At 45.9% G+C, this 9,632-nt stretch overlaps 1 long non-coding RNA gene across 1 annotated transcript; it reads right to left on the bottom strand.

The window, feature by feature from the left end:
* Nucleotides 1-2,985: 2,985 nt before the first annotated feature.
* Nucleotides 2,986-9,587, bottom strand: LOC120596326 (uncharacterized). Its single transcript, XR_005651137.1, has 2 exons — nucleotides 9,260-9,587; nucleotides 2,986-5,075 (listed from the first exon to the last, which is right to left on the bottom strand). It is a non-coding gene; the product is annotated as an uncharacterized LOC120596326 (long non-coding RNA).
* Between the last annotated feature and the right edge of the window lie 45 nt (nucleotides 9,588-9,632).

The raw sequence follows: 9,632 nt of genomic DNA, 5'->3' as shown, positions 1-9,632 counted from the left end.
GGTGATCTTAGCTCTCTAAATCTGTCTCCCTGTCTTTAAAATGAGGTCATTTCTGTCTAGCAGTGTTGGTAGGACGACCAAGTGTATGTATGTAAAATGCCCCGCATAGTGCCTGATGCAGAGTAGGTTTAAAAAATCTGCTGTCGTCATCAACAATCATATCAATTCCTGCATGAAAGAAAGCTGGACACAGCTGAGCACATGCCCGAGTCTTCCTTCTTTTGCCAAAGAACCACCTTCATCCTCAGTCCACCTCTTAACGATCCTAGTCATGAACCTTCTAAGTAAGTGATGAGCAAGTGTCTGGAGATTTCTCCTCCCTGATTCTGCTTTCCCCCAGTCATCCCTTCAGGATGAGCTCTGGAGGCAGCCTGGTGCTCTCATTATGCATAAAATACTAGGTGGTCACAGCTGGAACATCCTCTAGACCTTGTGTTATAAATGGGGAAACTGAGTCCCAAGGGGGTAAAGGATCTTACTGAGGGTTATGCAAATTTCTTTCAGGGACACAAATTAATTTGCTGTCCTTTCCAAAATTTGTTTCATCTCTTCTTTGCATCCTTCCTACCTGAGAAGGGGAATGAGTAGGTCTACCCTAGGCATTTCTGGAAAGGGTGGATGAATAATAGTGAGAAATAATATGAGCCAACTCTCAAGCCTGCTCTTTGTTAAGAGCTATACATGTATCACCTCACTCCTTACTTGGATCTAAGAAGGAAGTGACACTATCCCCTTCTTACAGAAGAAGCCCCGGAGAGGCCTACATATCTTGCCCCAGTCACATAGCTAGTAAGTGGCAGGGCCAGGGTTTGAATTCAGAGCTGTCTGATCCAGCACACATGCTTTTCCACAATGACATCCCAAAGCCCCTTCTGATTCTCCCATTTATCAAGATCCAGTGATGCTGTGACTTTACAATCTTACTGCTGCATGGGGTCAGCACTGCTCCAGCAGCCTGCCTCTCCCTAGTACCTCACTGTGACCTCTACCCCCAAGCCCCACCCCCTATTGTCAAGAGTTGGTGCCAGCTGCAGCACCCCCAACTCCCAGCGGCTCCAACTGGAATCCAGGTTCAAGAGGAGCCCTGGAGCTGAGCTGACCTTCTGCCAACCTCATGGGCACCACTCTCCCTCTTTCTCTAGATTCCAGGGCTGCGTGGACCGGCTAATGGTGTTTGTACTCAGGTTGATTTATATCCGTGCTTAGCATGCATCCACACCCCCTACCACGAAAGCAGATGGGCACGTGGTGCCTTCCCAAGAAACATAATTAAGGCAATTTAGCATCTTCCTCAAAGGACGCTCTGCCTCCTCCTCCACGAGGGAGGAAATATCTTTGGAGCTGCTTTAGAATGTTTGAGGTTTGATTCTGCTTAGCTCCCAGCTGGTCCAATCTGGGGGGAAAGCTTTTTTTTTTTTTTTTTGCCTAGGCTTGTGCGGAAGGGGAGGAGGCAATGGCATGGGGAGGGTGGGCTTGGTGCTTCAGGACTTCAAGGGGCCTCTTTCTTCTCTGAGCCTTCAGGACCACATTTGTTAAAAAAAAAAAAAAAGTAAAAATAAAACAACACCTCAGAAATCATTTTGAAAGGAGCCCTTCAGATTCACAATTCCTGGAGATGCTTAGCAAGTTTCACAGGGGATCCTGACTCAAGCCAGGCCGGTTTAGAAGTATTCTTTGCTTTACTGAAAATGCTTTTATTTGTTTGCTTGCTTGCTTGCTTGCTTGTTCATTTCAGTATTTATAGAATTTTAGAGCCAGAAGTTACCTTAGTACCTTTTCTTACCTAATGTGGAGCATAAAGTTTGCTGATGTAAAGTAGTTTGCTCAAATGCCTCATAATTAATTTTTTCTCTTCCATATATACATACACACACACACACATATATATATATAATCACATAAGTGACGTGCTTGTGAAAAATGCCAACAATATATTATATGAGAGTAAAAGGTGGAAGTCCCTTGCACTCATCCTATTCCCCTCCCTTGCCAGCGGACCACCGTCAGCAGCTTGGTATGATTCCTTCCAGGTTACTTTTCTAGCATTTATGCGCCTATAAACCCCTCTGAGTCTTCCTCAGAGCTTTGCCTCTTCCCTCTCAGCCAGATGGGTGTTTCTGAAACTTGAGTCATGCACAGGCCATCTGAAAGAAAAACATTCTTACCGGACCCCTGGTGTTGGCTGAATAATTGTATTATAATGAAACTTAAATATAGAGACGTATAAATTCATTATAATTACTTTATGCATGTAGCATTTAGGTTAGTGTAAAACCTAAAAATATTTGCAAAGCGATCACAAACAAAACTATAAAACCATTATAATCCGAATGATTAACATCAGATTCACATGTCAGTTGATATTATTTTGATGTAACTACAAATGCTGTTTGAAATATGAATGTAGTAATGGCTGCTTTGGCAAAATGTGTGTGTGTGTGTGTGTGTGTGTGCGCGCGTGTGTGTGCGCGTGTGTGTGTTGTCTTTATCATCTTGGTGTACATCTAGTTGTACATATACACAGATGTAGTTTTGGGTACCTAAGTGGAATCACATAATGTTCTGTAACTTGCTTTTTTTTTACCCAGAGCGCTTGTCATATCAATACACAGAGAACTACTTAGTTATTTTTAATTGCTGTATGGTAGCTCACAACATAGATATAATATCATTTATTTCACCAAAAGGAATGCAAAAGCATTTAGGTCATCTTCATTTTTTTCACTATGGTAAACATGCACCTTTGTGCACATGGAAGAATATTTTTGTCAGATGATACTTAGCAATGGAATTGTCAAAAATGAGCTTACTTAAAATTTTGATAGTCGCTGCCAAGTCGTCCACAAAACAGACTGCCCCAATATGCACTTCTCCGAGCAGTGACTGAGGGTGCCATTTCCCTATACCCTAGCCAATGCTGGATATTACCAATCATTTAAAATTTCTCCATTCTGATGGGTGAAAATCAGCTCTAATTTTTCAAAATTGTCTTTTGAATGAATGTTTATTTCTACATGGAAGTCAGAGGTTCTTCAGGTTTTGAAGGGAACCCCTGAGATTTTAAAAGGGTGCTTAGGAATTTCAAATGTGTCTCAATTCTCCATGCTGGAAAGTTCCCTTGAATTTCGGTGACTGTCAAACTGTCTTGTCTTTGGAGAGATGAGAGCTGCTCTTTCCACAATACCTGAAGGTTAAATTTGGAAGCAGTATTCACATCTTTTTTTTTTTTCCAAGTCACTTTTTAGAACTAAATCCTGCCTTTCAGCTTAGTTGGGTCCCACTGGGAATGGTGTGAAGGACTGAAAAGTAACAAAACTGGTATATGTGTGGGTTTATAGCATCAGCCCTATTTCTCTCTGCTCAGCTCACATCGAGAAAGCACCCACTACTTACCAGATTCCTCTCCGTAAATGAGAATTAAACACACATGCATGCAGCTGCAGAACCCTTGGGGAACGGGCTCGTGAGATTTAGGGGTACAAGGGGGAGAAAGGCAGGGAGGAAATTTTGAGGAGCTGTCACAGGGGCCAGGCACACTGAAGGCTACTCTCTAATCTTTAATCTCGGTTCTGGTATAACAATCCCTCAATTCCTACTTTATACTTTTCATAATGCTTCTCTGTGAATTATGATCTCATTTGTTCCCCCCACCCCGTCCTGTAAGAGATGTTCTGAGTCCTATTTTATGGTTGGAGAAATAGTCTTGGGCTGAGTGATAGGGGGCCCAGAGCCAGCTGCCTATGTTGGAATCCTAGCTCTGTCTTTAATTAGCTGTGAGACCTTGGATAAGTCACTGCCCTCTCTGTGCTGTTTCCTTATCTGTAAAGTAGGATAATAAAGCACTATGTGGAAAGTGCCTGGCACCTCGTATAAGTTCTTAGCAGTGAACTCCTGTGTTTTCCCAGCTCTCCCAGGGAGACCTGGAGAGTTATTTCAATTCTCTGAGCCCCAGATTATTCATCCGTAAAATGGGATAATAGTCCCCTCTGCAAAGGCCATTGCTAAGATTAATTATTTAAGTGCTGTACCCAGCGACTTGTTACCTCCTGGTCTCATCCGTTTCTCTGGTCTTAGCCTTTTCTCTCATTGATTGACATGGCCAGGGGAGTGCTGCCCTGGAATGCTCTGTGACCCCAATGACGAGGACGGGAATTACAAGACTGTGCAGGGTTAACTGAGGACGGTCTCTGTGTCTCTCCCTGAGTGTGGCATTGGTCCTGTGAGAGCCTGGGGGGCTTATTCTTCCATCATCTTTCCCACAGCCCTTGCCTGGAGTCAGGTCCCATACTTTTTGCAGCGGCCTCCTGCCTGGTCTCCCCCATGGCAGACCCTCATTCCATCCATCCTGTATACAAGTTCTGGAGTTTTCTCTACCTCACATACCAAATATGGAGTAAATCTTTCAATGCAACTACTGTCTGTTCAAATATCTGATTTTTATTGAGCACTTATTCCGTACCTGGCACTATGTTAAATATTGTATAGGCATCATTTCATGTGCTCCTCACAATACAGGTAGATATTTTTATTATGCCCATTTTACAGATGAGCTGGGAAGTAACTCATCTAAGGTCTCATAGCTGGAGGAGTGAGATGTAAATACTAAAATCCTCACCACTGTCCTACAAGGTTTTATATTATTTTTTTCACTGAAGAAATACCTACTGTGTGTCTAATATGTGCAGGCATCAATCTAGGTCCTGGGATAGAGCAGCAAACAGAATAGACAATAGTGGAGAAGATGGATGGTAAACAGAATAAAAACATAACATTGGTAAAGTGCTAAGAAAAACATACAACAGGGTAAGAGGATAGAGCACGATTGAGACAGGGGTGCGGGAGGGTGTGAGAAAGAGGTAGTGGAGAGGAAAACTGAATGAAGTCAGGGAGAGAAGAAATGGAGATTCAGAGAGGTGATGGGTCTGGCCAAGGTCACCTGGCAAGAACAGCCAGGTGAATGGGAACTTGAACCCAAGGCCGTGTTCTTTTCTTGCTTCTCACAGCCTCAGTTCTTCCTGAGATTCCTAAGACGTCCCGGAGCTGAGATGTTGAGTTGGAGGCTTCCTCCCAGCCATCTGGGGGTAGAAACATCAAAGCCCTTCTCAGATGGTTTTGTCATGAGTTAAACAAAGATACCAGAAAATCAGCTCCACTGGTGGGGTGGCGGGGACATACCTACCTCCACTCACAAATCCCATCAGCCCTGAAATTACTAGTTAGACTAAGTTGAACATTGCCTTTTTTTTTTTTTTTTAAACAGAACTGATGAGTGGATTTTGTTAAAATGACTAATCTGGCCCCAGATGGAAGTCAGAAGTCAGAAGTCAAAGAAAATGCAAATGATTCTTTGCAAAGGACTAACTTTCCAGCCCAGCTCTGAGACATCTCAGAGAGCAGCAAGTTTGGAAGTGAAGTCAAACCTCAAACAAGCCCTTCTCAGAGCCTCCACCCCTCTGTAACAAATCCTGGGGATCTAGTGGTGATGGGTATGGGTGCGGGGTGAGCAACTAGGCCCAGGAGTGGGTATTTCCATATCTCGTTTCATTTCATTCTCTCAATAACCCAGTGAAGGAGGCACTACGACCTCCATTTTACAGATGACGAAAGAGTGGCTCAGAGAAGTGCCACACCTGCCCAAGCTCACACGGCCAGGGAGCGGTGGGCCTGATTCTGAAACCCATGCTCTCTGACACATCACGTCCCTTGTATTTTCCAGGTCCCAGCTTGTTTATCTCCGCCCCCCTCCCCCAACTTGGCAAGAAAGATGTTATTTATCCTCATTTTATAGATGGATCACTGCACTGGTGGAGTTGTCTACATTTTACAGATGATGCTGTTGAGGCTCAGGGAGATGAAATATCAGAATTTGAACTCAGGCCCACTGACCTGCCCCTACACCCCAGCAGCCCTGGGGAAGACAGTTGGAGTGGTATGTGTGGGGACAACTGGGAATATCAAACCTTTGCTTATTGCCTTGGCTGTTTTAAACTTCTTTAAATTTGTACTGCAGAATCTAAAACTTCCTAGTTCTTGTAGGGAAAGATTCTGGTGTTGGGGTCAGACTGAATGTCACCCGTGAGCCGAACTTCTCTGCTGCAGCTTAAACCCATCACAGGTTGATCTGAGTCCAGAGAGGCCCCTCCCTCCTTTCCTTGCGGGCACCAGTCTCAGCCTTGCTGTCCCCTCGGATTTCTATTCCCTGGGTGAAGCAATGGAGCTCTTAATTAAATTCTCTCGTTAGAAGTCAAGCCTGAAGAAAACAAACAGAAAAACCTCTCCAGGGGGACCTGTCTCTTCCCCCGCTTAGAGGCTCCATGCTGAAGATAGTATCACTGACCGCTGGGACATCCATCCCTCACTGCTCCCAAGGAATTTCCTGTTGGTGCCTTCTTCACTGCTGCCCCTCCCCATCTGGCCCAGAGGAAATTGCCAACCAAGGGAGATGTGGGGATGTTATCAGCAGTTTCAATGTGTGTTCCAGTTTGCGGGGAGGGCAGGGAGGAGGTAGGGGAGGTTTCAAAGGCAGGGAGTAGGAGGTGGTAGGAGGCACAGAGATAGGGGCTCACGGACCATGGGAGCATTTGTCTCCAAGGACAGCAGACACCTGATCACATGTGCCTCCTCTCCCTAGGTGACTCCCATTCCCCCCTGACCACACTCTAACGGACACATGGAATCAGGGAGAGCTGGAAGGAGCACTGGATTTCGAGTCAGGAAGCCCAGGGTCAGGTCCAGAGCTGTTACTAACTCACTGTGTGACTGGTTAATTGTAAACAGAGCACACTGTGTTGTGGGATTCCATGTTAAATGTTTTGCTAAGCTCCACTCATGGATGATCTTATTTAATTCTCACAAATTCATCTTTTTTTTTTTTTTCCAAAGAAACTTAGGCTCAGAGAAGTTAAACCCAAAGTCACAAATCTGTTAAATGCCATAGAGCTGAGATTCAAACCAAGCAGTCTGGCCCCAGAGCCCAAGCCCCTAATCATACTGTCCAGTTAGTTCCTCCTTCTAGGTATCAGTTTCCCCAACTGTAAATAAACGGGATTGGTATACTTGAATTCCAAAGACCCTTTCAGCCCTGACAATCTGTGCTTTATTCAACACTCACTGTATTGCCAGGCCCTGGGCTGGGAATAGTAAGCTAAGTAAGGCTTCACCTCTGTCAGGTTATAAACTCTTTGAGAGTAGAAATCACATCTTAATTATCCTTGTTGGCCCTGCATCACTTACTAGGGCATCACTTACTGTACAAAGAGAAGGGCTCAAAATATTTGTTGACTAGATATGCAATTCATGAGGAGAAGCACAGGCTTGGGGAATTCGATGTAACTGAGGTCCCATCCTGTTACTGCCCTTGCAAAGTCACTTAACTTGTGTGTCTGTTTCTTCATCTAGTGGCAATACACAATAGTACTTGCCTCACAGGGTTACAGACAGGATAATGCACGTTAAGCGCTAAGCATAGTGCTTAGCACATAAAAACTGCTTGATAAATACTGGTTCCTTTCCTTGATAGATTTTCCATCCTTCACTCTTGTCACCAGCTGCTGAGGAGCCATGCTGTACCTCTCTTTGTTGTCCCCAGATCGAAGCTGGGAACTAATTTCTACTGCTGGGGGCAGGTCCTTAGTGGTGAGGAAGGAAAACAGGGAGAAGGCTGGCCTTTGGGTTCCCTGAAAAGCCCTCTCCTGGACTCTGATTCCCATGCAGTCGATGCTCCTCCCCAGTGCAGATGTCTCCTCTGTCTAGACAGCTCTCCTCTGAAGAAACTGCAAACCACAGACTGTCTGATGACAAAGCTTGCCCCACACACTAGTCCCCTGACACATGATTCATTCAACCCTGTTCAGAAAAGGGAAAACCTGGTTCCCACCTCCCAAGCAGAGGGGACTGCAGGGGAGCGGGAATGGCTGGGTAGCTGCTTCTTTGATTAATTTATCCACCCATCCATCCATCCTTGGTTGAATGCCTGCCATGTGCCAGACCCAGTATGAGGCATGGGGCATATACATATCTAGGTGAATAGATAAATAACCCCTACCGTTCCCAAACTCATAATGCTGCGGGAGATGGACACAAAATAACTGTGAAAGGTGTGGCATGCCAACTATAAATATAGTAACAGGGAACACTCATGGAGGGCTTACTCTGTGCCAGGCACTGAGCTATGTACTTTAGATGCACGATTCTAAGTTGGCCCTCATCATAGCCTTATGAAGTAAATACTATTATTGTGATCATTTTACACATAAGCCAAATGAGGATCTTACTTAGATAACGTGTCCCTGGTTGCACAGCTACTGAGAAATCGGATTCAAACTCAGCCTGATCGCTGCGTCAACACTTTGAACCCACCTCTATCATTGGACCTCCAAGGAGAGAACCACCACTTCCATTCAGGAAGAGTGGGAGGGAGCCCACAGAGAAGGGGATTTCAGAGTTGGACCATGAGGGATGAGTCATACTAAGGAGGTATAAAAGATTCTAGAAACGGGGAGGATCCTGACCAACGGATATGAGGGGAAGAACTTTTTAAATGGAAGGAAAAGCATGAGCCAGGCAGGACATACAAAGTGGGAACAGACTGGGAAGAGCCTGGAATGCCAAGATAAGGGAGTTGAGACCAATTCAGGAGGGAGCGGGGAGGGGCTAGAGATGTTTGGGCGGGGGATCCGCATGGTTTAGGAAGGCTGCTCTGGTGAAGCATGGAGGAGGATCTGGAGAGGGCAGGAAGCTGACTTGCCCCAAGGTGTTTTGATTGTGTGGCAGACATGGAGATTGTGATGCAACTGTCGATGGTGCTCATGTGGGTGTCAGAGTTCAGGGCACCAGAGACTGCCAACCTTCCCTGTTCAACCACGCCACTCCCTTACTCAAAGCCCACCCCTGGCTCCCATGGCTCCCAGAATAAAGCCCAGGACCCTTCCTGGCATTCAGAGCTCTTCATGAGCTGGTCCCTTGGTGGCCTTCCAGCCTCATCTCGACAACTCCGCCCCGGCTCACCCCTGGTTTTGGAAATATCTACAAACCAAATTCTCTCTTTAGCTTCTTTGCCTTTGCACATGCTGTACCCTCTCTCAGGCAACTTCTCCGCTTCCCTACTTCTTTGCTCAGATGCCTCCTACTCACCCTTTAAGGTTCAGTGCAGGGGTTGCCCTTGTCCACCACCGCCCCCCCACACTGTGGGGCATGGCCTCCTCTGAGCCCCTTGAGCCCATACTACTCGGTCTCTTCCCCCATACTGTGCTGTGCTTACCTGCATGTGGGTTTTATCCCCTGGACCATGAGCTTCCTGAGAGCAAGGACTGTGCTTAACACACCCACAGGCCCATGGCGAGGGCTGAGAGGCTGAAGTGAAACCCTCTCCAGTAGACCCAGCTTTCTTCCTTACACCAACTTTCCAGTGGCATTTACCATCTTGAACTAGTTTCGCTGTTAAATGATCCAAGCTTCCTCAGAGCCCACTGCGACGCCACTCAAGGTTTGCCTTCTCCCTTGTCCCTTCTGTTTCTCATGCCCAGTCAGGGCAGCTTCTGGTGCTGTCAGGACCTTTCAGCGAGGACGCATACCCAGGGCGCGTCTGTATTTACTCTGCCGTGTGGATTTCCATACTGCAAGATCTCAGGCTG

This window comes from Pteropus medius, unplaced genomic scaffold (genome assembly GCF_902729225.1).
Source record: "Pteropus medius unplaced genomic scaffold, Ma_sr-lr_union100, whole genome shotgun sequence".
Taxonomy (NCBI): Eukaryota; Metazoa; Chordata; class Mammalia; order Chiroptera; family Pteropodidae; genus Pteropus; species Pteropus medius.
The sequence above is the reverse complement of the archived record's forward strand: the minus strand, read 5'-3'. Positions and strand labels throughout refer to the sequence as shown.